Consider the following 27,961-nt stretch of genomic DNA (forward strand, 5'->3'; position numbering starts at 1 on the left):
ATGGTAAAGACGGTAAGTTTGATGTTATATACATAATATTTTGCCACAGTAAAAAAGAAAAAGAAAAAGAATAAAGAATAAAATGCTGTCCTGTCTCCCATGAAGCTCCTAATTCAGCGGGGAGGCAGACAAGTGAGCTGATAATCACACTTGGAAAAGCATTATCGTCAAGGTATGTGCCGAGTCCCCAGGAACCCAGAGACGCTGCGTCCTGCTGGCATCTCCTGGACCTGGCAGCTTGAGAAACAGACTTGAGACACCAGCCAAGGCCTTTGTGCCCCCTGACTGGACTCCCCTGAGACAGTCCAATGTGGTCTAGTGACAAAGCAGTCAGTCTGTTAAGACATACATGCTTCATTTGTTCCTTTTCCTGTATCTAATTTTACATGATAAAAATTTTTTAAAACTAAACGTTCTTCTGTTTATGAAACTGGCAAAGATTTTTTAAAAGGTGAATGATCCCTGGCTGGGTGGCTCAGTTTGCTGGAGCATCGTCCTGTACATCAAAATTCCAAGGGCTTGATCCCTCATCAGGACACATGCCCAGGTTGTGGGTTTGGTCTCCAGTCGGAGTGTATATGGGAAACAACCTATCGATATTTCTCTCTCCTTTCCTCTCTCTCTAAATCAATAAACATATTTTAAGAAAGGGAAAGATGAATAATCTTTGTGCTGACAAGGGCTTGGGAGGAAATTTGGTAATTTCTTATTAGAAGTGAAATTAGTACAATCTCTACAGAAGGCATTCTATCTTAGTAGCTATTAAAATTTAAAATGTATATACCCTTTGATTCAGTAATTACACTTCTGAACATTTATTTTAAGGAAATAGCAGTATAAGTGTAGAAAGAGATGTTTCTAAATGTTTTCATATTAGTGTTAATTATAAGTATCAAATATCAGAAAAATATAATTATTCCATTGGAGAAATTTGGTTAAATAACCCCAATAATGACTAAAGATAATGTGTACAATGTTAGGTGAAAAAAGAGGAAACCATAAGGCAGAAGAGCAGCCAGACGGCGGGAGCTGGCCTGGCGTCATACAGAGTCCTTGGACTTCCGCTTCACCGGCATCTGCCAAGGCCACGCTGTGACGCGATGGACTGAGAAAAAGCAAGACCCCTCCATAATCATATCTGCACACAGACAGAAGAGGTGCATTGTCCAAACCAGACAAGTGACCAAAGCCTCCTCCTGTCCTAGCTCATAGGAGGGGCCGCTGCTACTGTACTAATGCCTCGCCAGCTGCAGCATCATGCCTGTCGACCCTCCTTCTGGACAAGATTTAGTAAGGCGCCCGGTCATAGATTTACCCCACTTCCTGGCAACACCCAGTGCAGCAAAGCCCTGCTTCCTTAAAGCCTCCTGCAAACCACCTCGCACAAGCCCAGGTGCTCTAAGTTCTTTCCAACAGCCTGTCACTGAAATGCCCCACACTTCCCCATGTGTTTGTAACATATGCTACACTTCATACGAATGTGTGGATGATACACACAAAGCTGTTCACAATGGTTTCCCTGATGAAGAACTTTTACTTTTTTTTTTAACAATATACATATGGAGGTGGGGGGGAGAGAGAGAGAGAGAGAGATAGAGAAAGAGAGAGAGGAAAAAAAGGAGGAGAACGAAGAGAGAGCAATGATGACAATGGCAGTGGTAGTGGCTCAAACTAAGTGTTGATAGTGATGTTGGACGATCTTTATTTTTTACAAATAATATGCATTACATTTAAATATGAAAAAATAGAAGTTTTTTACTGTGAGAAATAGTGATTTTTCCAGGGGAGATACTCTATGATTGCTTTTAATTTTAATTTTTGCAGTAGTGTCTTGTGCCTGACTAAAATGGTACACAAATCACAGCGGGTTTGATGTCATCTGATTTTCCAGGTCAATTGCAGTACAGTTACAGTACAGTAGGTGTCGCGAGCTCCCCGAGAATGGCATATTGCAATGCTGGCTGGAAGCCCTCTCCGAGTTTGCCCAGTTCTAATCAATTATCTGTCTGGAAGATACACCTAATCTCTAACCTCTGAGTATTATGTACTTGTAATTTCCCTTCCTGTTGTAATTTTAATCCATAACTTCTTCTAGATAAGAGGTATTATTACTGCAGTAAAACACACCCCTTATTCCTTTATGTAGGTAGAACTTCCACATAACCGTTCTGTATTCAAAGCAATCTTTTGCAATACTTCAGGTGAGTATTATATACTCCATTTTACAGAAGAGAAAAGTGAAGTTAAACAGAAAACTTAAGTCATTAATAGTTGGTTGTCTAGTTTTCTTTTCCCTTCATTGGTTAGTTTTAGAAACTATCACATATGTGGCAAAAACACCGTTATTTTTGTCTTAAATATATTGGCATAAAATGTATCAACAGTAAAAATGTATTTGGATTAATCTCTGAGACACACCATCCGAATGATGAGAATCAACCCGTGCTGCTTGTGCCAATGTTGTTGTGCAAAATCTTCCGGTGGATGCACAGCAACAAGGAGCCCTCTCAACTCTGGGCAAGGTGGGCAGCCTCCGGAGGGCTGGGGCATCTTTGCACACACCTGGCATTCTTAGGGAGCATACTGAAAGGGACCCATGTTTACATGGGACTTGGGGTTACATTTATTTTTTAACTTAATTTATTTTTAGAGAGAGGGGAAGAGAAGGAGAAAGAGTGGGAGAGAAACATCAATGTGTAGTTGCCTATCATGTGTCCCCTACCGGGAGCCCCTGCAACCTGGGAGCCTGCCCTGACTGGGAATCGAACCAGCGACCCTTTGCTTCATAGGCCAGTGCTCAATCCACTGGGCTACACCAGCCAGGGCAGGGGTTACATTTCAAATAGCAGCTACTGTGCTCCGAGGCAAAGCCAGATGCACAGGGATCTGAGATCTCGCACTTTTCCAGTCCCTATGTGCGCTCATTCTCAGGCTCTCACTTCCCGATGCTCACTTCCTGTAGCTGCTGCTTCCCTTCTTTTTAGTTTGCTTTTCCTCAAATATTATGGAGTTAGAAATTGAATAACCAAGCTAGGTAAAAATGAGTATAAAGTAAAGTTTACCAGGTTCAAAGCAAATCTGTTCAAAGGCATTTGTATTTGTACGTTACTTCCTGGTTCATAAGTGAATTATGCAAACGTGAGGCTGACAGGGAGCTGGTTTCGGAGAGATGAGGGATGACTATGCCAATCTTTTAAAAAGTCCCATGGTAATCAAGGCCAGCCTTGATCTTAGTCTGAGTCACCTTGGGACTTGGTCACTCCAATGCTATAGGATTTTGGAGGGAGTGCTCCAGGCTGGGACGAGGGTGCCCAGGCTCACGGAGCCTGCCTGAGCACTCTCTGATGGAGTGGTGGTTTCTGGACCAAGAGAGGCCAGAAGGAGGCTCAGGGAGGGGAGGCCAGATTATGACTCAAGTTGAAACAGAACGATGGCAAATCCAGTCCTCTTCCTAGCAGGAGTAAGACCAAGTAAGGGACTTCTCACAATCTCTGGGGTGCAGAACGGGCAGTCATTAAGAGGACTGGGTACATCATGTACAGCAGCAACCTATGCCAGGTAATGTTTCTATAATGAGATGGGCAATGGAAGATACAGGGTTCAACACAAAATTGTGGCCGATAGGAATGAAGTAGCAGAATGAGCTCATCAGGTGTTTGAGGCACAGGGCTGGGGCCCCAGGAGGCGGTGCAGATGAGGGATATTTTAAGTCCTCAAGAGACCTGGGATGAGGTTACTGAACCTAGCATGACCTTCAGCCCAGCAGTGGGGCAGAGAAGTTTGGCATATGGAGGCTTGAGGCTGCCAGAGTGATTTCTAAATCTATCCACTGGGGAGGCAAAAGCTTCTGCTAGATGACGGCAGGGAAGAGCCCTCTTATCTTTGGGTAAGAGGGGCAGCCTCAGGGGGCTGGAAGTGTACAAACAGCTAGGATAAAACTAGGACTGGGTGTAGATGCTGATGCCAGAGGCCGCAGTCACCTGAGGAATCAGGCCTGGACTGGGCCTTTCTGGAAGCCATAGACCTGGGGCTCCCCTCCCTAGGGGAAGGGGCCAGGCAGAGTAGACCAATCCAGTTTTGGGGAGAGGTGGGAGTGGGTTGGGAAATGGCCTTAGGTCACAAACACTAAGCACTTTGGGAGAAACACAGCTCATCCTAGTGAACTTGAATTTTACATGCACACCCATGAGTGTGTGTTTATGGGTAAAAGAGATTTATTGTTTTTGTCAGTTATATAAATATGCTTAATATAAAACATTCAGAAAATACTGAGAAGTATAGTAAAATAAAAATCATTTGGAATCCCATAGGCCAGAGTTATAATCTCTAAATAAATTTTGGTAAATTTCCTTCCTGATTTCTCTCTATGTATATATTCAACATAGTATAAATAAAACCTACTTTTTTCACTGAACAATACAGGGTGGGTCAAAAGTGGGTTTACAGTTATTTGTATGGAAAATAATGCAATGATTAATGAATAATAAAATGAGAATCAACTGTGTGTTTCGCACACTCCCAAGTGCAAACCTACTTCTGCCTCCCCCTGCACGTCCAGGAATCTGTCCCCGGTCAGTTCCCAGGGCATTTCCTCCTTCCTCTCCATAGCTACAGTGTTCCATAGTGTCATAGTTTATTCAACTCCTTCCCCAGTGATAGACACTTGGGTTGTTTCCAGTTTTTTGCTGCAGCGAGTAAACTCATAAATACATTGTTTCATAGATGTGTGGGTATGCTGTAGTGGAAATTCTCAGAAATGGGACTGCTGTGTTTATTGGAATGAATTGGGAATTGTTTGGTCTTTCAGAGATAGATGACTAGACAGATAAACCCTGACTCCGATAAACAGAGTTTAGATAAGTTGGCAAGGATCTATTCCTATGTTTGATAGAATTGCCCCAGTAAATGGCCCGGAACGCCTGCCCGTGTGCGCGTGCGCATGAGGAAGTGGTTGTTGAATACCTTTCATGCTTCCTTTTCGAAACTCACACTTTCCATAGCTACAACATCCTTCAGCCGCCCAAGGGTTATGCGCTTAGATTCTCCAGGACGTAATGGAAGCAAGGACATGATAATTGTTATCATGTATTGAGCAGCTTCTTAGGGCCAGGCACTGTGCTGGATGGGTGTATTATTTCTAAGCCTGTCTCAACCACCCCAGGAGCTTTTTTGTGCTCTGTGTATAGGCGAGAAACACAGAGCTCAGTTTGCTTAAGACCCCTAGCTGGGAAGTGGTAGATGCAGAATTTGGAGTTGAGCACATCTGCTGCACAGCCATGCCCTATTAGCCATGCACACGCCCAACTTTGCCAGCATTCCCGTTCTGCTGCTAACAATGACCCGGGGACAGCTGACCGATGGGGATATTAAGTGCCGATGGTTCAAAACAGGACCCTCAGCTTCTGGATTATTCTTTTAAATAACAGCTCGTGCTGCGAGTTCCATTTTGATGTTGGATCAGGTCGAATTAACAAAAGCTTACGGAACATCTGCCACATGGAAGGCATGGGCTAGTCGCCGCAGGATGTGGAGCAGTATAAATCGGGACTCGGACAAACTGAAGCCTCGGCTTGCAGAGCAACACGTACATTGACTGCTTAACCTAAAAAAAATAGCTACTTCCACCAGATAATTTCACCACAGTGAGTTCCCAGAAGTGGGACTAAGTATCTTATAAAATAAATACAATCGATCAAGACCGGTTTCTGCTCCTTTCTGCCACCCCTGCAATGCACACCGAGGAAACAGCAAGTCTGTAAGCTCTTTAAACACCTGAATGGAAAGACTAGCAACATCAGAATATTTGTTTCTGTTATAGAGGGATAACTTTATAAGAATTGAAGCTATAGAGAAAGCGATAAAGAAAGAGATCGACAGATAATGGTAAAACATTTCAACAAAGAATTTACATAAATAAGAATACAGTAAGATTATATGTGTCAATGCCATTCATTATATAAGAATTTATAAAAGACATTTAATGTTTCACCATGAGCAAGCATTAATTTTCTATGTTCTGGCCAGTGTGACTCAGTTGGTTGGAGTATTGTTCCAAAAACCGAAGGATAGTCTGTTCAATTTCCAGTCAAAGCACATGCCTAGGTCGCGGGTTCGGTCCCCTGTTGGGGTGTGTAGGACAGGCGATCGACTGGTGTTTCTCTCCTTCTCTCTCTCCCTCCCTTCCTTATTCTCTAAAATCAATAAACACGTCCTCGGCTGAGGATAAAAAAAATAAGCATTAATTTTTTAAAATAAAAATAATGGTTACAGTAATTTAAAACCAAGTTTAAAACATTTTTATTCAAATCATAAGAAAATAATACCTTGACCCTAAATACTAAAAACAAATCATCTGCCTGATGATGTAACAAACTGCTTGGCTGGAGATAGAAAGGAAAAAAAGTAAGAAAGTGATGAAAATGTTCTTCGTGTTTGTATCCTTTCACCTAGTTGTCCCCCCCTGAGAATGTATTCTAAAGAAATTCTTAGGGACAGGGAAGCTAAGTGTACAGGAGTTCCCACACAAGACAGAAATGGTTAACCAAACCATAGTGGGTCTACGCAACGCAGCATTATTCAGTCATCAAAATAATTGTTAAAAAGACTTTGAGGCCACTGGCTTAGAAAGTGATGTTAAATGAAAACAGCCTAAATTCACCTACACAAATATTCTGCTTTGGGAGAGGTAAGTTCTCATCATCAGGGCCTGGAAGTAAACATGGAAGAATGAAATTAGCTGTGTTTGGATGGGGGTAATTAGATGTATTTTTTCATTAGAAAATTTTGGTTTTGGACAAAAATGATTTTTTAAAGAAAATTGTACTGTTGGGATCTCTGGGTGTATCAGCTGGGTATACCAACGCTGTCTACACCAGCATCGGGCATTTGGCCAGATGGGACAGTGGAACCACCTCCTCCTATAGCCGGACTCGGACTCGGACCAGGCCTTGGAGCTCCTCCCTGCCTTTAGCCTTTAGTCTGGTCTGTCTCTAAGCCTCCCCTCCAGTGCACAACCCCCAGGACACAGCAGCACCAAAAAGCCCCAGGCACGGTGCACTGCCCTCTTGGCTCCTCTTTAATCCTCAGCCTTGCCCTCGTCTCTCTCTAGTAGCCCAGCTCATTTCAGTTTCTCTGTGCCATACTCATGGATTTTTATCTCATTACCACTGCTCTTAGCAGAAGTAACCAAATGAAGCAATCAAGCAGAACTGGACTTTGTCATATAGAGAGTGATTACCCAAGAAACAGGATGCTGCGTGTGCTTTTTATAGGACCAAATTGCTTTCTAAAAGGAGTAATCCAAGTTAAAGTACAAATTTAAAAGCTTCTGAATAGAGCCTAAGAGAGAAGCACAGGGGCATGGACGAGTGCCAGATGTAATCCAAGAATGGTGAGTAATCTGATATGGATTGTGAGATTCTGGGAGAAAATTGTGCTGAACATGATCAGTAAACTTGCAATTGTTTGCACAAGCGAAAGACACAGAAGGTAGCAGTGATATAAAACAGGGCGTGATCCGGGAAAGAGTCTTATTTATAGAAGAGTGGGGCTGGGAGGAAGTGAGAGCAACTGGGCCACCCTCTCTTGTCTTTCAAATGAGGAAATTCAGGGAGGTCAGAGGCTCAAGCAGGGTCACAGGCACCCGGTCAGCACTCTGCCCCTCTGGAATGGCTTCTACAGGGGTTTCCATCTTTATTAACTTACTTTTGGCTAAGTTAAAATATTGACATGATTTAAAAATAAAAATATAAAAGGTTGTACCTGCAAAGCCTCCCTACCACCTCTCTTACTGATTTTCTTATGTATCCTGCTAGTGACTGTGAAAATACAAGCAAATCAAATGTATTAAAATGCGTTCTTATTTTCCACTCTTTCCAACACAATGTGTCAAGGAGATCTTCCCACAAAAATGCACGGGAAAGCTTCCTTGTTCCATTTTAGATACTGAGTTGTAAGGATGTACTATAGTATGTTTCACTAGTCCTATTTATGAACCCTTGGGCTATTTCTAATCTTCTGTGTTTACAATCTGTGCTGACATAAATAACCTTGTACATCTGTCATCTCATAGGAATGTGAGTGTATCTGTGGGATGAATTCCCAGAAGTGGGTTTGTGTGGTCAGAAGATCACCACACGAGTTATTTGGTATTGCAGATTGCCTTCTGCTGGGCTGTACCATTTTGCCTCCCCGTGAGCAGAGTAGAAGTGTGCCTGTTTACCCACAGAGTCAGTTCTTACCGCAGATCTGTCCCCCAGATATTCTGCTTAGGTGGATTAAATTTTCTTTCACCATTCGAGTGAATACCACTTGGCATCAATTGAGGGGCACTAGTCTTGAGGTGAACATGCTGGGTAACGTGGGGACTTAAAAATTTGGCATAACTAGTGCATGATACATAGTCCAGAGTATCAGTGTCTCTCACCCCAAATTAGCTCTTTCCACACTTCTTCAGGCACCATTGCTTGAAATAGCCTTGGATGTTGGGTAATCAGGTGGTCAAGTTCTAATTTTATCCTCAAAGTGATCCTGTGGGACGAGAGGTAGTTACTATGATTTCCACTTGACAGATGAAGAAACTGAGGCACTGAGGGGTAAGATAGCACTCTCTCACTGCCCCCTCCTCTTCTGGAGTGTAACTCAGATGTAACGTTGAGGTCTTGAGATGGAGAGCATTTTGAGAGGTGGAGTTTTGAGTTAAGGTGGCTTCTGTCTGGGGAGATACAGGTCACGTAGAAAGAATAACATGTTGAAGGCTGGCTCTAGGGTCTGGGCATATATGAGAAGACAGAGACAATCTTTAGTTCAAGTTCTACCTTAAAACCTGGTTTGCTGTGTTCTTGATGCTCCCTGAGGCCATGGGCTGGGCCTCTTTTACTTTCACACCTGGCCTGTCTAGGGTTTGCAGGGCCCAGAGCAAGGTACAGAAAATAGCATGGATAGTAGGTAGAAAATAGATAAGGGGGGGGGGAAGAATAGTAGGGGAAATATAGAATCTAAAGAAGTTGAGACACATGGTCATAAGCTAAAGGGGGGAAATGGTGGGGGAGGGGGTGTGCAGGGTGGAGGGGAATGAAGGGGGGAATAGAACAACTGTAATGGTATAATCAATAAAATATATTTAAAAAAAAGAGTACAAATGAAGATGCCAGCCTCCAGCCACTCGTTTCTCTTCCTTGCCCTGGTTCCATCTCACATCTCCAGGATCCTACACATTGGCCTCAGCCACCCATCAGGCCTAGGAGTTCGTTCACACACAGGCAGTACGGCCCACCTTCCAGATCCAAGCAAGGGCTTGTCCGGGCCCTAGAAGTAGGCTCTCGGCTGTAGGGACAGGGAATTCCAGCGTCCCAGGTATCGCAGGCTGGTAGAGGGAGGCTGGAATTCTAGGTGGACACATCTCTTTGGGCCCATAGATTCTATGCCAGAGGAGAATCCCCTCTAAAATGTAAGGCTATTGGTGATTCTGTGGAAGACAATCCAGTCAAATTATTAGTCTGAAGGCATCAGTGGAGCTGGAAAATCCAGGTAGGTGAAAGCCAGTTGGAAGTCAGGGAAATCTATTTATAGTACAAGGATTTAAACAGGCAGAGGTTATAGGAGTCCAGTAAGCAGAAAGTATAGTGCCAAGTACATGAAGGGACAGGATGGGCCAGAGATGGCCATGGAGGGAGCTGTCTTAGACGTGGGGTGTCTTGTCGCATGAAGGTGTGTGGAGCTGATTCTTAGTGGGAACCATCCTTTCTTCAGAAAGTAATTCAAGTCTTCTATCATTACCCAGAGACCTAAATAAGTCAGAGATACTGTAGATTCAGGCACAAAAGACCTCAGTCAGGTCATCAGGCCATTCATTACATTCCACCTGGCTTTAGGGGCTCTTGCCTCAAACAAGACGATAGGACTTCAACTTAAGGTTCCTCTGTAATATGGGTAATGCAAAGTTTGTACTGACTGAGTGGTTCCATAAAAATATAACTAAGGACAAATGCCTCTGAGAAAGCCATGCCATGGGAGTTTATCCAATTTCTTTGGTCCTTTCAGCTCTCTTGAGATGTCCGTGCTGACGCTAGACTGTAGGCCAAAGCCCAGTCAGCACCAGCAGCAGTATTTATGAGGTTTTATAGCATCTGGTCAAATCTTCATAAGTTCAGTTTTGCTTTCTCACAAAAATCATAGATTTCTGGAGTTGGAAGGAATTTAAAGCCTGGTGTTTGAACACTCTCATTAACGAAGGTCAAGGTAGTGAATCTACCTTTTAGTCATTCTGAGTTCCAAAAGTCGTCTTTAGGTTCAGCTGAATCTAATTTGATTTGAGAATCAGCTTGTGCAGTGGGTATTTGAAACTTTGAGGGAGATGAGGTCACCTGGGGAGGCTGTGGGGTTGAGAGGTGATGGAACTTGGTGGAAGACAGATGATTCCAGGAAGGGTGGCTAAGAGGGAGGAACACAAGAAAGATATGGAGGAGTGATCAGAGACATGGGAACACCCAGGGAGAATGTTACTATGGGAAACCAAGGAGGAGCCAGTTTAAAGCAAGGGTAGCAATAATATCTAATGTAGCAGAGGCCCTGGGCATTGTTGGGGGATGTGTTAGTTTCTTAAGAAAAAATGAGAATGGAAGCTAGAAGACACAGCTTTGAGAATGGGAGAGGAGAAAGTGGAATTAATGAGTAGAGATGATTTTTTTAATTAAAAATTTTTGGGGGGTCTTATCTTTTTTATTGTTGTTCAGGTACAGTTGTCTCCATTCTTCCCCCAAACTCACCCCTCAACCCCAATCATTCCCTCCTCCTTCCCTCGATCCTATGCCCTTTGGCTTTGTCTATGTGTCCTTTATATATGATCCTTGACTATCCTTCCCCTATTTCCCCCATTATTCCTCTCTCCTCTCCCCTATGGATATTGTTAGTTTGTTCTTTATTTCAGTGTCTCTGGATATATTTTGCTTGCTTGGTGTTTTTTTTTATTAGGTTCCACTTATAGGCTAGATCATATGGTATTTACCTTTCACTGCCTGGTTTATTTCACTTAGCACGATACTCTCCAGTTCTATCCATGCTGTTGTGAAAGGTAGGAGCTCCTTTTATCTCTCCATGGTGTATTCCATAGTGTAAATGTACCATCATTTTTTGATCCACTCATTTACTGATGAGCACTTAAATTGCTTCTAGCACTTGGCTATTACAAATTATTTTTTAAATATATTTTATTGATTATGCTATTATAGTTGTCCCATTTTCACCCCTTCATTCTCCTCTACCCTGTACACACCCTCCCACCCACATTCCCACACTTTAGTTTATGTCGATGTGTCATACATATAAGCTTTTTGGCTTCTACATTTCCCCTACTGTTCTTACCCTCCCTTTGTCTATTTCCTATTTATGCTACTTATTCTCTGTACCTTTTCCCCCTCTCTTCCCCTCCCACTTCTTTGTTGATAACCCTCCATGTGATCTTCATTTCTGTGGTTCTCTTTCTGTTCTAGTTGTTGGCTTAGTTGTTTTTGTTTTAGGTGTGGTTGTTAATAACTGTGAGTTTGCTGTCATTTTACTGTGCATGTTTTTTATCTTCTTTTTCTTAGATAAGTTACTTTAACATTTCAAGTAATAAGGGCTGGGTGATGATGAACTCTTTTAACTTGACCTTATCTGAGAAGCACTTTATCTGCCCTTTCATTCTAAATGAAAGCTTTGCTGGATAGAGCAATCTTGGATGTAGGTCCTTGCCTTTCATGACTTGGAGTACTTCTTTGTAGCCCTTTCTTGCCTGTTTTTGAGCAATCAGCTGACAGTCTGATGGGAAGAAGTCCTTTGTAGGTAACTGCCTTCTTTTCTCTTGCTGCTTCTAGGATTCTCTCCTTATCTTTAATCTTGGGTACTGTAATTATAATGTGCCTTGGTGTGTTCCTCCTTGGGTTCAACATTTTTGGAACTCTCTGAGCTTCCTGGACTTCCTGGAAGTCTATTTCTTTTGCCAGATTGGAGAAGTTCTTTTTTGTTATTTGTTCAAATAACTTTTCCACTGGTTGCTCTTCCTCTTCTCCTTCTGGTACCCCTATAATTTGGATGTTGGAACGTTTAAAGATGTCCTGGAGGTTCGTAAGCCTGTTCTCATTTTTTAAATTCTTGTTTCTTTATTCTTTTCTGATTGGGTGTTTCTTTCTTCCTGTTGGTCTGCACCATTTATTTGAGTCCCAGTTCCTTCCCATCATTATTGGTTCCCTGTACATTTTGCTTCATTTTGTTTAGTGTAGCCTGCAGTTTTTCATCTAATTTGCTATCAAATTCAACCAGTTCTGTGAGCATCCTGATCACCAGTGTTTTGAACTGTGCATGTGACAGGTTGGCTACCTCTTCGTTGTATTTTTTCTGGAGCTTTGATCTGCTCTTTTCATTTGGGCCATTTTTTTTGTCTTGATGCACCTGTTATGTAGTGAGGGGCAGAGCCTTAGGTATTCACTGGGGCTGGGTAACCCACATCTCTGGTTTGTGATGCTGTATATTGGGAAGGGCTTGAGAGGGAACAATGGTGCTTGCTTTGCTCTTTGCTGGATTTCAGTAATTTCCCCCGCTTCCCATAAGCAAATTGGGCCCTTTTGGTGCTGATTCCCATGTGGGTTGGCTTGCCTATGTTCTAGGACCCTGTGGGTCTCTCTAACAAACTCTCCTGTGAGGCTGGGAGTTTCTCCCATTGCTGCCTCAACCCCCACAGGTGTTTCCAATCAGTGGTTTGAAGCTTTATTTCCCCACTCTGGGACCCTGAGTTGTGCGGTCTGTCCTGCTCCCCAGTCGCCTGGTTTATCTGAGTGTGAATCTGGGACCACCCAGTCTGCCAGCCACCATGCATGCTGGGCCCTATTCCACAATCTACTGCCTTGCTGGGTCTGCCAGCTGCCGCCTGGCTGCAAGTCTTCTCCACCCCTCCTACCGGTCTGGATGAATGTGTCTTCTTTAACTCCTTGGTTGTCGAGCTTCCATACAGTTTGATTTTCTGTCAGTTCTGGTTGTTTTTTGTTTTTAAATTGTTGTTGTCCTTCTTTTGGTTGTGCGAGGAGTCACAGTGTGTCTACCTACTCTTCCATCTAGGTTGGAAGTCCCAGCTGTTATAAATTGTGCTTCTATGAACATTGGGGTGCATATATTCTTATGGATTCTCCATGGAGGACATATAAAGAGCCCAGAGACGTATGAAAAGATGCTCAGCATCACTAGCCATCAGAGAGATGCAAATTAAAACCATAATGAGATACCACTTTACAGCAGTCAGAATGGACATCATAAACAAATCAACAAACAACAAGTGCTGGAGAGGTTGTGGAGAAAAGGGAGCCCTAGTGCAGTGTTGGTGGGAATGCAGACTGGAGCAGTCACTGTGGAAAACAGTATGGAGCTTCCTCAGAAAACTAAAAATGGAACTACCTTTTGACCAGGCAATTGCACTGCTGGAATTATATCCTAAGAATTCTCTCTCTCTTTTTAATTCTCAGCCGAGGACAATTTTTCCTTGCTGTGAGAGAGAGAATGAGAGAGAGAGAGAGATATCAATTGGTTGCCTCTCATAGGTTCCGCAACTGGAAATTGAACCCACAGTCTAGGTGTGTGCCCTGACTGGGAATTGAACCCACAAACTTTCAGTGTACAGACAACTGACCCACACTAGCCAGGGCTTATTTCATTTTCCTACCCTATACTTAAGAACTACATAAGACTTCTAGTATTAAAGACTGTATTAAATAAGAATGGTGAGCACAGACTTCTTTGCCTTATTCCCAATCTTAAAGGTGAAAAAGTCAGTCTTTTACCCATTAAGTGATGTTAGTTATAGGTTTCATCATGAATGGATGTTGAACTTTATAAAATGCTTGTTTTCCTTCAGTTGATATGATTATGTGATTTTCCCCCTCAGCTTTTTAAAGAGAATTCTTTTTTTTAAAGATTTTATTTATTTATTTATTTTTAGAGGGGAAGGAGAGAGGGAGAGAAACATCAATGTATGGTTGCCTTTTTGTGCATCCCCTGCTGGTAGTTAGCCTGCAAGGAACCGGTTTGCAACCCAGGCATGTGCCCTGACTGGGAATCGAACTGTGATCGTCTGGTTCACAGGCCCGCGCTCAATCCACTGAGCTACGCCAGCCAGGGCCCCCCCAGCTTTTTAATATGGGGAATTATTTTAATAGTTATAAAATTTTGAGCCAATCTGGCATCCCTAAAATGAACCTCACTTATGGTTTATAGTTCTTTTTGAATTATATTTATTAATATTATATTAAGATTCTTTTTTAAAATCTGTATTCACGAGAGGTACTAGTCTTTCATTTCCTTTTTATACTCTCTGTCTGTTTTTGACATTAGGGTAATAACTTGCTTCATATAATGAGTTGGTAAGAGTTTCCTTCCTTTATATTCTCTATACAATTGACATATATTTTAATGTCAATTGTATAGAATTAGCAGTAATTCTTTTTTAAACATTTGGTACAATTCTCCAGTAAAACCATTCAGGCCTAGAAATTACTTTTTTAGGAGTTGTAAATTTCTTTCATAGTTATAGAGCCATTTAAATTATTTATTTCACATTACATTGTGGTAGTTGTGCTTTTCAAGAAATTAGTGCATTTCTTCTAAGTATTCCGATTTATGTGTGTAAACTTGTTCATAGTATTCTCTTATCTTTTGGGTGTCTACTAGGTCTGTAATGACGCTCTTTGATTTGTTCCTGATATTGAGTTATATCTTCTCTATTTTTTTGTCTATCTTACTAGAGGTGGGTCCATTTTATTGATCATTTCAAATAATTAGCTTTTTGTTTCATCAAATTTCTGTTTTCAGTTTCATTGATTTATGCTCTTTATCATTTCCTACCTTCTGCTTGTTTTTTGGTTTATTTTACTGTTCTTCTTCTAATTTCTTGAGGGAAAGCTTATATTAGTAATTTGAAACTTTTCCTATTCTAACTTAGTGTTATAAAATATCCTTGTCATAGCTCAGTGGATTGAGCGCAGGCCTGTGAACCAGACGATCGCGGTTCGATTCCCAGTCAGGGTACATGCTTGGGTTGCAGGCCAGTTCCCTGCAGGGGCCAGTTCCCAGCAGGGGACACACGAGAAGCAACCATACATTGATGTTTCCTTCCTCTCTCCTTCCCTTCCCCTCTAAAGATAAATAAATAAAATGTTTTAAAATATCCTTGTCAGCACTGCTTTGGCTGCATCCCACAAATCCTGACATGTTATATTTTAATTTTTATTAAATATATTTAAAAATATCCCTTGGTATTTCTTCTTTGACTGATAAATTACTTAGAAAAGTGTTGTTTAGTGTCCACCACTGGAGTCCAACATTGGAGATTTTCCTGTTATTTTTGTTATTGATTTCTAGTTTGGTTCCATTGTGGTGAGAGAACATACTGTGTATAACCTCAATTCTTTGAAAGTTGTGAAGTTTCTTTTATGGCCCAGGACATGGTCTGTTTTGATAAGTGTTCTGTGGGTGCTTGAAAAGAATGGGTGCCCTCTTGTTGCTGGGTGGACTATTCTGTAGATGTCAGTTAGGTTGTGTTGACTAATGTTTTTCTGCACCCTTGTTGATTTCCTCTGTAGTTGTTCTATCAGCTTTCAGAATAGGACATTGAAGTCTCCAACTATAATTCTATTTAGAGTTTACGATTGGATTTGTCTATTTCTTCTCCCAGTTTTGCTAGTTGTTGCTTCACATGTCTCACAGCTCTGTTGTTCGGCGGTGGGTGTGCATTCAGGGTCGCTGTCTTCTTGCTGGATTCACTCTTTTATGATTGTACCTGTTATTCTTTTTTTCTGAAGTCTACTTTATTTGATATATTAATATAGCCAATTCTGCTTTGTTTTGATCAATGTTATTATGGTATATATTTTTCCATCCTTTAACTTTCCATCTATTTTTATTGCTTTTGAAGTTACTTTCTTGTATAGGATATAGCTAGGTCATTCCCCTCTTCCACCGTCAATCTTATTTTTTTCAAATTAGTGTATTTAGATCATTTATATTTAATGTAATTCTTGGTATAATTATTTACCAACTTACTGCCTGCTAATTTACTTGCTGTTTTATGTTTTTTCCCTTAGTTTTCTTTTCCGTATTTTACTGTGGGTTACTTAAATATTTTTTTAGAATCCCATTTTAATTTATCTCTAGTGTTTCTGAGTGTATTTCTTTGAATACATTTTAAGTGATTGCTCTAAGTGTTTCATTATACATACATGCTTATCACAGTCTACTGGTGTCAACATGTACCAGTTCAAACGCATAGAAAACTTAACTTCCTTTAAGTCTCTTTACCTTCCCCTGTTTACAATGTAATTATCTTCAGTACTTCTCTATATCTACTAACAACCACATCAGACAGTGTTATAATTTTTGCTTTGACTGTCAAATATAATTTTGAAAACTTAACAGAGATAATTTTATAATTATAATTATAATTTTTAAATTTTTAAAAACTTAACCATGTATTTATCCATACTTTATCATGTCCATTGTTCTTTCTTCCTTTTGGATGTATTAAAGTATTTCCTCCTCAAGTGACCGTGGAAGGCAGGCACTGTTATTATCTTGATGTAGACACAGAGGCACAGAGAAGGTAAGTCACTTGGTCAAGATCATTCAGCTGGTAAAGGAAAGAACAGTTCAGATTAGAATCTCAAGTAGCTGGTTCCAGAGCTCAAGCTCTAAGTTTCTTCAGTGAGAGAGAATGAAGGAAACTTGCAGAGGAAAGAAAAAAAGAAGAAGAAGAAGGAAGCTAAAGAAAGTGAGAGTCCTAATAGTGTCTGAGTTCCTGGTTCTGGCCTTTGAGGTCTGAGCTTTTCTTTTCCTGCTTCCTTGAGGTTTAATTCTTCAGCTCTGCCTTTGATGTTGTGACATACCCAGTGTCATTCCAATAAAATGTGAAATTGGAGAGTTTCAGCTGGAGGTGCTGAGTGGTCCCTGAGAAACTGAGGTTTCACTGAGCCCTGAAATCTGGGGATCTGTGATGGGGGGCGTATGGCATGGCCACAGGTGATTGAGTAGGATTTCTGCTGCCTCGCTTATGGGAAGGGATGGGGCTGTGGATGTTACTGATGCAGACTGAGCGTGGGAGTGTGAGTTGCAGAAGTCTCCTTTGTCTTGAACTTGCCTTTCCTGGATCCTGGGTCTGCCGCATGCTCCTTCCCCTGAGATCCTTGGGGGTTCACTCACAGCCTGCCTGACCTGGGCTGCTCTGAGTATTGGTTCCTTCTGGTTGCCCTGCCTCCCTTCTCCAGCCTGAGGCCTACTGGCAATTGTTTCAGCTACATCCTCATCAACAACCCACCCCTCGCACTCCCTCTGCATGTGCCAGGCCATCTCCCAACCCGGGAAGTGGCTCTACTACTTGTTTTCTCTGCTGGAGATCAGGTAGAGAAAATTCCATAGCCAGGGTGACTGCTTCCAGAATGAATCTATGATTTCTGACCTCAGCTGGGTTTTCAATGCTGCTAAAAATAATCTATTTCCTCCCTCAGGCAGTGCTTAGGGACCCCATGCTAACAGCTCTGAGCTCTAGCCAGCTCCTGGAGCCCCATCTCGCCTCAGTCTCTGTAATCTCCTTCTTCACAGTCAGGGCCCGAGATGGGATGCGCATTGGCTGAGTAGTCAGTGAAGGCGGTACGTGGTATCACCAAAATACGAAAAGAAAGAATTAGAGTTCTCAAATCACACTGAGAAACTGGTTTCTGCGCTTCAGGTCTAAGGTGTACAAAGTCACTGAAAAGAGGCAATTTGGATCTCAGGCCTGGATTATTGTTTTAATGTATCTGAAAAGAATGCATCCTTTTACAAGTAACTTGGCCAGTCATGAAAGCCCAGGGAAAATGAAGTCACAAAAGCAATCTCTGAGATTAACCTCTTCAGTCATTCAGCAACTGCAATTGATCACATACACTTATTGGATCCCCTAGTGGGACCCCAAGGAGGAGGAAAATATGGCAAACTTGAGCTTTATGGTGCAGCAGCTGCAGCGATGCAGGGAACAATGAAACCCGAACACTGCTCTCACCAGCTTTTCAATAACATTCGACACAGTCTTCGGGACTGGGGCTCTGATGGCTAAGAAGCAAGTTTGGCAGCTCGGAGGGCAACTGTGTTGACAAGTTCCCAATTTGTATCTTTAGCCCTTTTGCTTGAACTTCAAACTTGTGTATCCAAATGTTTACGCAACTTTTGTTCGTGAGGATTGAACAGATAGCTCAAACTTGAGACAACCCTGAACTTAACTCTTCCTTCTGTCTGAAATGTGTTCATCTACAGTCAGTCACCTCCAGTACAGTTCATGTTTATCCTATAGCTTCAATTGTTCTTCAGCATCTAATGAAGACGTCTCAGCGATCAGTAACTTTTTTTTCAGTTGCTTTTCCTACCATGAACTTACCGTCTTTTAGTTCTCTGGCTAGTAGCTTGTTTTCAATCCTCCCTGGGCATTCCAGGATTCAGTCTCTCATCATGGGGGAGGCTGAGCTGGACTGGCCAGGACTTGAAGACATTAAGGAAGGAAGCTCAGGGGTCATCCTAGAAGCCTGGATGGCAGGAAAGCAGAGTGGTGACCAACCACGATGGCCTGGGTTCAAGTCCTGTCTTCACCACTTACTCACTATGAGACCTAGCAAGTTATTTACCATCTATAAGATTCAGATCCTCATTAGTACAATGGTTGTTTTAACAGTATCAACCCAGGGGAGAGAAGTATTCACTAAATGAGCACATACATAGTTACTGGCACACAGTGAAAGCTCAATTAACCACTGGTGGTTACTCTTTCATGAACCAGAAATAAAAAAATAAAATTGATTGGAAAGCCTAAAGAAATTCTCCTGAAATTTATAAATAACCATATGTAAAAACACTCATTGAAGAGTGAAAATGGAAAAAATGAAGTCACATGGTGCTTTACTCCATAGTTTTTTGCATTGTTCATCCCTTAATTCAAGACACATTTGTTGGATACACTCTGTATGCCTGATACTATTCTAAATGCTGGAAAAAAACCCAGCGAGCAAACAGACAAAAATCCCTGACTAACCTTCTGGGGCTAACCTTCTAATGGGGGTCAGATAATTAAACAAAATATGCAAATAAATTATATTTCAGGTTGGAGGAGAGGACATCATTCATTTGGAATTTTAAATAGGGTGATAATGGAAGGCACATAATGCTATATTCTGAGTTGGGGAAGATACAAAAAATAGGATCTTAAAATATAGTCTTCTAGTAATGCACGATCTAGTTAAGGAGACAAGTGGCATTAACATGCCAATCAGTGATGAAACAAACAATTATGTGAATATCTGATGGAGACAAGCAATGTTCTAGAAGATCAGAGAAGGCAGAGAGCAGGGGAGGGCTGCAGCCCAAGAAATTGTTGGCAGGAGTGGTCTGGAAAATTCTCATGTAGGGAGTGGAATTTAGCTGGAAATAGTGGAGCGAGTTTCCCCATGCACTCCTTCCTCTCTGGTTAGCTGCTGGGAAGCAGTGTTACAATGGGCTGAAATGAGACATTAATCATGGCCTTTTCCAGGAAGATGCTGTGATGAGAAGATACTGTAACAGGGAACAGAAAACCATCACAGTGGTTTTAAAGGGCCTTGATGTGGCCTGTTGGTGGGCTGCAGGGAGAGCACAGCTTTCAGGTCAAGGCAATGACCTGTGCCTCCAAATCTTCATAGCATGAAACCATGAGTATGAAAATGTGTGTATAGCATGGCCCTGTTAAGCAGTAGGAGGTCCTCCTGGGTCTCTTTCCTAAGTCTCTGAGTTTTCACCTTTTCTCTAGAGATGTGGCCAGGTCCCACTTAAGGGTCTGTGTTGGAGGAGCCTCAGGGAGGGTAGCCAGGTGCAAACTGGGGCCTCAGAAAGATGAATTCCTGTTACTCATTTTAAGTTGAATTGCAAGGAGAGAAAGAGGTCAGGATGTGAGAATCAGTAAACAGATTAGTTCTTTGGGCCTAGATGAGTGTCAAAATCCGAGGAGTCAAGCACCTTAAATTTGCTACTGCTTGGTGAGGCAGGCTCTGAATTGCTCTAATACAGTAGATAGGAGGGGAAAAAAACCCAAATGAAATGCTGAGATAATTGGGGCCTTAAATGTGCCACCAGAGGACTGAGAATGAAGGAAGGAAGAATTCTTGATCTTGCTCCCGGTCTCCAGGGGAATTGCTGTTGGAGTTTTACCTCCCTTTCTTTTCTCATGTCTATTTGGCCTTCAATTTGAACTAATATCTAGTGTGAGTCATGTGCTAGGTAAAGACAGTGGTCCTTGTAAAATGTTGTGGTTAAAACTTAGGTCTGAAGAAAGATAGGCCTGAGCTCTCATCCTGGCTCCCTCTATCACTAGCTATGTGGGCAAGTTGCAACGTCTCTTTGAGCCTGTTTCCTCATCTGAAAAACGGATATAATGATGTGATAGGGCATGATGTCTGCAACCTACTCCTCAATGATTCAGCAAAAATGATAATGATCTGTGCATGCATGTGTAAGCATCTGATGAGTCCAGGTGAAAGGGTGCATAAGCATTCACTGTACTATTCTTACAACTTTTATGTAAGTTTGAATATATTTTTAAATACTTTAGTTATTTATTTTTAGAGAGAGGGGAAGGGAAGGAGGAAGAGTGGGAGAGAAACATCAATGTGTGGTTGCCTCTCATGTGTCCCCTACTGGGGACCTGGCCTGCAACCCAGGCATGTGCACTGACTGGGAATTGAACCAGCGACCCTTGTGCTTCACAGACCCATGCTCAATCCACTGAGCTACACCAGCCAGGGCTAGGTTTGAATATTTTTTGAGATGAAAAGTTAAAAACTTCTCTAGGAGACTTCTGATCTTGCCAACATGGAATAAAGGTCTAGATTTACCCTCTGCCTGAAACAATAACATTGAAAAAAAACCCCAAGAAATAATCATGTAAATATATAAAGCAATGGTTTTCAAGACATGGACATGAGACAATGAAGCAGCATTTCCTGAGAGGTGAGAAGCAAATAAAGTGAGTCCTGCAATTGCTCCAGCTTACTGGTTCAGAATAGTTTCCAGGGCATAGCACTCAGGTGGAGCCTGGCAAAACTCTAGGTTTAAGGAAATAGAGAAGGATGTTCAGGGAGACCAAATCAACTAGAGTGTGCAGGAGAGTCCTGGCAAGGAGACCGCTGTGCAGAGAAAACTCTGGAGATCTGTAGAGGGTTCCTGTCAAGGATTGAGCTGAGCTCTGGCCTGGGGGGTCAATTGGTTGGAGCATCAACCTGTAAACCGAAAGGTCACGAGTTCAATTCCTGGTCAGGACTCATGCCTAGGTTGCAGTTTGATTCACAGTGGGGGAGTGTGCGGGAGGTAACTGATTGATGTTTCTCAGATGGCTATTTCTCTGCCTCTCTCTTTCCCTCCCTTCCCTTCTCTCTAAAATCAATAAGCATGTCTGTGGGTGAGGATAAAAAAAAGAATTTAGCTGAGTACTGATCAGCATAAATGTGAGAAACCTATCTGAGAGGATTAGAAGTAACAGTACAAGGCTGGAACAGTGCCCATTCCCACTGGCCAGACTGGAAAACCTCATGACTCATGGAGCACTGGGTCATGTACACAGAAAGGCCTTATTTCAGTAGTGAGGAGTAAGTAGCCGTAGATGGAGCACTTCTCAGGACCCTCCCAAAATATCATAAAAGCAAAACCTAAAAGGATCAAACTGTTTACAAATAACTTAATTGTATCCCAGAACTAAGCTCAAGAATATTTAAAGAAATACAAAAATATCTATACCAACAAGGTAATGTTTATAATGTCCAGCATCCAATAAAAATTTACCAATATGCAAAAAAAAAAGAAGAAGAAGAAGAAAAAGGCAGCAGTAGGAGAAACTCCCAGCCTCACAGGAGAGTTCTCTGGAGAGATCCACAGGATTCTAGAATGTACACCCACCCACCCATGTGGCAATCAGCACCAGAAGGACCCAGTTTGCTTGTGGGTAGCAGGGGAAGTGACTGAAAGCCCTGAGCAAGCAGCACTGTTCCCTCTCAGACCCCTCCCACACATACAGCCTCACAACCCACATATGGGTTGCGATGCCCTGGTCAGCTCCTAAGGCCCTGCCCCTTACTACATAACAGGTGCACCGAGACAAAAAAAATGGCCCAAATGAAAGAACAGTTCAAAGCTCCAGAAAAACTACAACTAAGCAACAAAGAGATAGCCAACCTATCAGATGCACAGTTCAAGACACTAGTTATCAAGATGCTCCAGGAACTCACTGGGGACTTGAACAGCATAAAAAAGACCCAGGTAGCAATGAAGGTTGCATTATGTGAAATAAAGAAAAATCTACAGGGAACCAACAGTGATGGGAAGGAAACCAAGACTCAAATCAATGGTTTGGAGCAGAAGGAAGAAGGAAACATTCAACCAGAACAGAATGAAGAAACAAGAATTCCAGAAAATGAGGAGAGGCTTAGGAACCTCCAGAACAACTTTAAACATTCCAATCTCCAAATCATAGGGGTGCCAGAAGGAGAAGAGGAAGAGCAAGAAATTGAAAACTTATTTGAACAAATAATGAAGGAGAACTTCCCCAATCTGGCAAAGGAAATAGACTTTCAGGAACTAAGACTTTCAGGAATCCTGAGATTCCCAGGAAGCTCAGAGTCCCAAAGAAGTTGGACCCAAGGAGGAACATACCAAGGCACATCATAATTACATTAGCCAAGATTAAAGATAAGGAGAGAATCTTAAAAGCAGCAAGAGAAAAGGAGACAGTTACCTACAAAGGAGTACCCATCAGACTGTCAGTTGATTTCCCAAAAGAAACCTTGCAGGCAAGAAAGGGCTGGAAAGAAGTATTCAAAATCATGAAAGGCAAGGATGTACACCCAAGATCGCACAATCCACAAAGCTATCATTTAGAATGGAAGGACAGATAAAGTACTTCCCAAATAAGGTCAAGTTAAAGGAGTTCATCATCGCCCAGCCCTTATTATATGAAATTTTAAAGGGACTTATCTGAGAAATAGAAGACCCAAAACTATGAACAATAAAATGACAACAAACTCACAGTTATTAACAACTGAACCTGAGCCCTGGCTGATGTAGCTCAGTGGATTGAGCGCGGGCCTTTGAACCACACGATGCGGTTCGATTCCCAGTCAGGGCACATGCCTCGGTTGCAGGCCAGTTCCCAGCAGGGGACTCAAAAAAGGCAACCATACATTGATATTTCTCTCCTTCTCTCCTTCCCTTCCCCTCTAAAGATAAGTAAATAAAATAAAAAACAAACAAAAAACCAACAGAACCTGAAATAGAAAAACATGACCAAAAACAAACTAAGCAAACAACTAGAACAGGAACAGAATCAAAGAAATGGAGATCACCTGGAGGGTTATCAGTGGGGGAATGGGAAGGGGAAAGAGGGGGAAAGGTACAGAGAATAAGTAGCATAAATGGTAGGTAGAAAATAGACAGGGGGAGTTTAAGAATAGTAGGGGAAATGTAGAAGCCAAAGAACTTATATGTATGACTCATGAACATGAACTAAAGGTGGGGAATGCAGGTGGGAGGGGATGTGCAGGGCAGAGGGGAATAAAGGGGGGGATGGAACAACTGTAATAGTGTAGTCAATAAAATATATATATTTATTTATTTTTTTAAAAATATATTTTATTGATTATACCATTACAGTTGTTCTATTCCCCCCTTCATTCCCCTCTACCCCCACACTCCCTCCCCCGCTATTCTCCCCCCTTAGTTTATAACCACATGTCTCAAGTTCTTTAGATTCTATATTTCCCCCACTATTCTTGCCCTCCCCCTATCTATTTTCTACCTACTGTCTATGCTATTTTCTGTACCTTCTCCCCCCTTCTCCTCCTCCCACTCCCCTGTTGCTAACCCTCCATGTGTTCTTCATTTCTATGGTTCCACTCCTGATCTAGCTGTCCTCTTGGTTTGCTTTTGTTTTAGGTGTGGTTGTTAATAACTGTGAGTTTGCTGTCCTTTCACTGTTCATATTTTTCATCTTCTTTTTCTTATATAAGTCCCTTTAGCATTTCATATAATAAGGGCTTGGTGATGATGAACTCCTTGAACTTGACCTTATCTGAGAAGCACTTTATCTGTCCTTCCATTCTAAATGAAAGTTTTGCTGGATAAAGCAATCTTGGCTGTAGGTCTTTGGATTTCATGACTTGGAATACTTCTTTCCAGCCCCTTCTTGCCTGTAAGGTCTCTTTTGAGAAATCCGCTGACAGTCTGATGGGTACTCCTTTGTAGGTGACTGTCCCCTTATCCCTTGCTGCTTCTAGGATTCTCTCCTTCATTTTAGTCTTGGCTAATGTAATTATGATGTGCCTTGGTGTGTTCCTTCTTGGGTCCAACTTCTTTGGGACTCTCTGAGCTTCCTGGATTTCCTGGAAGTCTATTTCCTTTGCCAGACTGGGGAAGTTCTCCTTTATTATTTGTTCAAATAAGTTTTCCACTCGTGGCTGTTTCTTTCCCCCTTCTGGTACCCCTATAATCCGGATGTTGGAACGTTTAAAGATGTCCTGGAGGTTCCTAAGCCTCTCCTCATTTTTTTGAATTCTCATTTCTTCATTCCTTTCTGGTGGGATGTTTTGTTCTTCCTTCTGGTCCATTCCATTGATTTGAGTCCCAGTTTCCTTTCCATCACTATTGGTTTCCTGTGCATCTCCCTTCATTTCAATTAGTTTAGCCTTCATATGTTCCTCTAATTTGTGACTATAATCTACCAGTTCTGCGAGCATCCTGATAAATAGTGCCTTGAACTGTGCTTCTGAGAGGCTGGCAATTTGTCAGTCGCTTAGAGTTATTGGCTGGCTCTGGGACTTTGAGTTCTTCTTGCACCATCTTTTGGGCTGTTCATGCCTGTTCTGTAGCAAGATCAGAGCCCTAGGTGTTCACCAGAGCAGGGCAACTCAGTCGCTGGGTTGTGATGCTGTATGTGGGGGCGGGGTCAAAGAGGAACAATGGCGTCCCGTCTGCCGCCTCCCGCTGTGGCCCCCACAGGTGGTTGGTGCTGCAGCTGCCACCATCACCTGGGCCCGCGCGTTTCCTCCCACTGCACGCGAGTGTGCCACCGCCGTTAGCCCTCCACTGGGTTCGCCCCCCGGGGCCTGCGTGGTCCCTCTCACTGTGCCCAAATATGCAACCGTGGTCAGTCTGCCCCACACCCTGACTGGGACCAGGCTACTTGTTCACCTAGATCTGGGGATCTTTTCTGCCCGACCTTGCTCCACTGCTGGCTCTGCCCCTCTTACCGTCCCCGTTGAACGGTTAGATGTAGTCGGACTTCCGTATAATTCAATTTTCTGTTTTTTGGCTGTGTCTTTGTTCTCCAAACCTTTGTTGTATTCAAACTTGGTTGTGGGAGAAGGCACAGTGTTTCCACCTATGCCTCCATCTTGGTGGAAGCCCTGGCTCCAATAAAATATATTTAAAAAATTGTGACCTGCTCTGGCTGGGCGGCTCAATAGGTTGGAGTGTCTTCCCATGCACCAAAAGGTTGCAAGTTCCATTCCCAGTCAGGACACATACTTATGTTGCAGGTTCCATCCTTGGGTGGGGTGTGTACTGGAGACAACCAATCAATATTTCCCTCTTACATCAATGTTTCTCTCTTTTCCTAAAAAGGAAAAACACATCAATAAACACATCTTCAGGTGAGGATTGAAAACAAACAAACAAACAAACAAACAACAACAACAATAAACTGTGGCCTCATCCCTGTCAGCAGAGGCCAAGTGAGGAGTGTAGACTTGGTGACCAGAGCAAGCGTTAGCCATCCCCTGCCAGTCTGGCTACCGTTTCTGCAGCTCCTGTGTGTTTGAAGAGCAGAGCCTGAGAAATAATGCTTCTCCAGTCAACAGTGATCCAAGTGATGATCACCAAAACTGCCTCTTGAGACTGAGTTCCATGCAAAAGAGAAATACAAAGAGGTACTTAAAGTTCTTTTAAAATCATGTAACTTTCCCTGGCTGGTGTGGCTCAGTGGATTGAGTGCTGGCCTGTGGACTGAAAGATCGTCAGTTCAATTCCCAGTCAGGGCACATGCGTGGGTTGCAGGCCAAGTCCCCAGTAGGGGGTGCGTGAGAGGCAACTAATAGATTTTTCTCTTGCACATGGATGTTTTTCTCTCTCTCTTTCTCCTTCCTCACCTCTCAAAGAATAAATAAATAAAATATTTAAAAAATAAAATCAACTGAGTTTGAGTCTAAATTAACCTGTATGTTCCAAAACTTGGATAAATTGTTATCTCAGATGGTTGCAAAGTGCCTTGCATTACTCCTGTATTTCCAATGGAAACAAAATGTTAAAAAATTCCCAGGTTGCTTTTAAAAAAATTTTTTTTTCTGAATACTCTGAAAATGAAAAAGCAGTATACTACTTCTGTACTCTTACTGTTGTAATAAAAGAAATCTTTAGATATACATGTTCACAAAACCCAGAAAATTTAAAGCAGTTTCTGACTCCCTTTGACACTGTTTTTGAAGTCTTTTGTAATTCCTTACTTTCTCAACATTTTGAAAACCTCTAAAACACTTCTAAAATAATAAGCAGCTTGACATGTTTCCTGGAATTGCTTGAACTTCGTGTACCTTCCAGAATCCATCTGGAGTTACCTTTCACCTGCCAGAAGATTTTATTTTTGAAAACTTCTTGTGTTCTAGACATTATTACCCAGCCTATTCTAGCTTTTGTCAAAATGAAGTTCATTATATTCACTAAAAAGTACCTTCTCTGAAAAGTGGGTGAAGACCTTTGTTGGGGATCTGTCCCTGTCTTCAAAATACCAGATTATTGTTTAGATGTGGACCCACTGGCTGTAGCCGATGCTGTTTTGCAAGCTGCGGATTTGGGCTTACTGAGGACATTGTTTGTCCATGGAAAACTGAGAGATGCAAATTAAAACCACAATGAGATACCACTTAACACCTGTCAGAATGGCTATCATAAACAAAGAAACAAACAACAAGTGCTGGAGAGGTTGTGGGGAAAAAGGGACCCTAGTTCACTGTTGGTGGGATTGCAGACTGGTACAACCACTATGGAAAACAGTATGGAATTTTCTAAGAAAACTAAAAATGAACATGCCTTTTGACCCAGCAATTCCACTCTTAGGAGTATATCCTAAGAACCCTGAAACACCAATCCAAAAGAACCTATGCACCCTGATGTTCATAGCAGCACAATTCACGATAGCCAAGAGTTGGAAGCAACCTAGATGCCCATCAGTCAATGACTGGATCAAAAAGCTATGGTACATTTACACAATGGAATTCTATGCTGCAGAATGGAAGAAGGAACTACTGCCCTTTGCAACATCATGGACGGAACTGGAAAGCATTATGCTGAGCGAAATAAGCCAGGCAGTGAAAGACAAATATCATATGATATCACTGTTAACAGGGATCTAAACAAAACAAACAAGCAAGCAAAATATGACCAATGACACTCAAATACGGAACAGGCTGACAGGGTCCAGAGAGGAGAGGGGAGAGAATCATACGGGAAAAGGGGATGGACTCACATGAACAAGTATAAAGGACACATGGACAACAACTAAGGGTGGGGGGCGGAAATGGGAGGGACGCGGGGCGCATGGGGCGGGAGGTGGGCAGGGTTGGGAATATAAGACAGAAAGCTGTACTTGAACAAGAATTAAATTAAAAAATTATTTTAAAAAAAGAAAGAAAGAAAAAAAAAAAAAAAAAAGAAAACTGCCTGCTTTGGAGGTGGTGAAGTTCAGCCTGGATATGAGCATAACCCTGGTCCCAATCATGTAATCCTCAGAGCAGCAGGCTTACTTATTAAATCCTTAGAAATTAAGTTTTAAAATTGTGCTTCAGCAAAGGAAGTGAAAGTTGCAAGGAGGCACCTTACTCCTTCCCTGCAGGGGTGGCGTTCCCCAGAATGA

At 42.2% G+C, this 27,961-nt stretch overlaps 1 pseudogene; it reads left to right on the top strand.

Moving 5' to 3' along the window:
- On the top strand, nucleotides 1-27,961 carry LOC119000337 (protein Lines homolog 1-like; annotated as a pseudogene).

The sequence above is a fragment of the Sturnira hondurensis genome, unplaced genomic scaffold, assembly GCF_014824575.4.
Source record: "Sturnira hondurensis isolate 20B ecotype Veracruz unplaced genomic scaffold, ASM1482457v3 Scaffold0015596, whole genome shotgun sequence".
NCBI lineage: Eukaryota > Metazoa > Chordata > Mammalia > Chiroptera > Phyllostomidae > Sturnira > Sturnira hondurensis.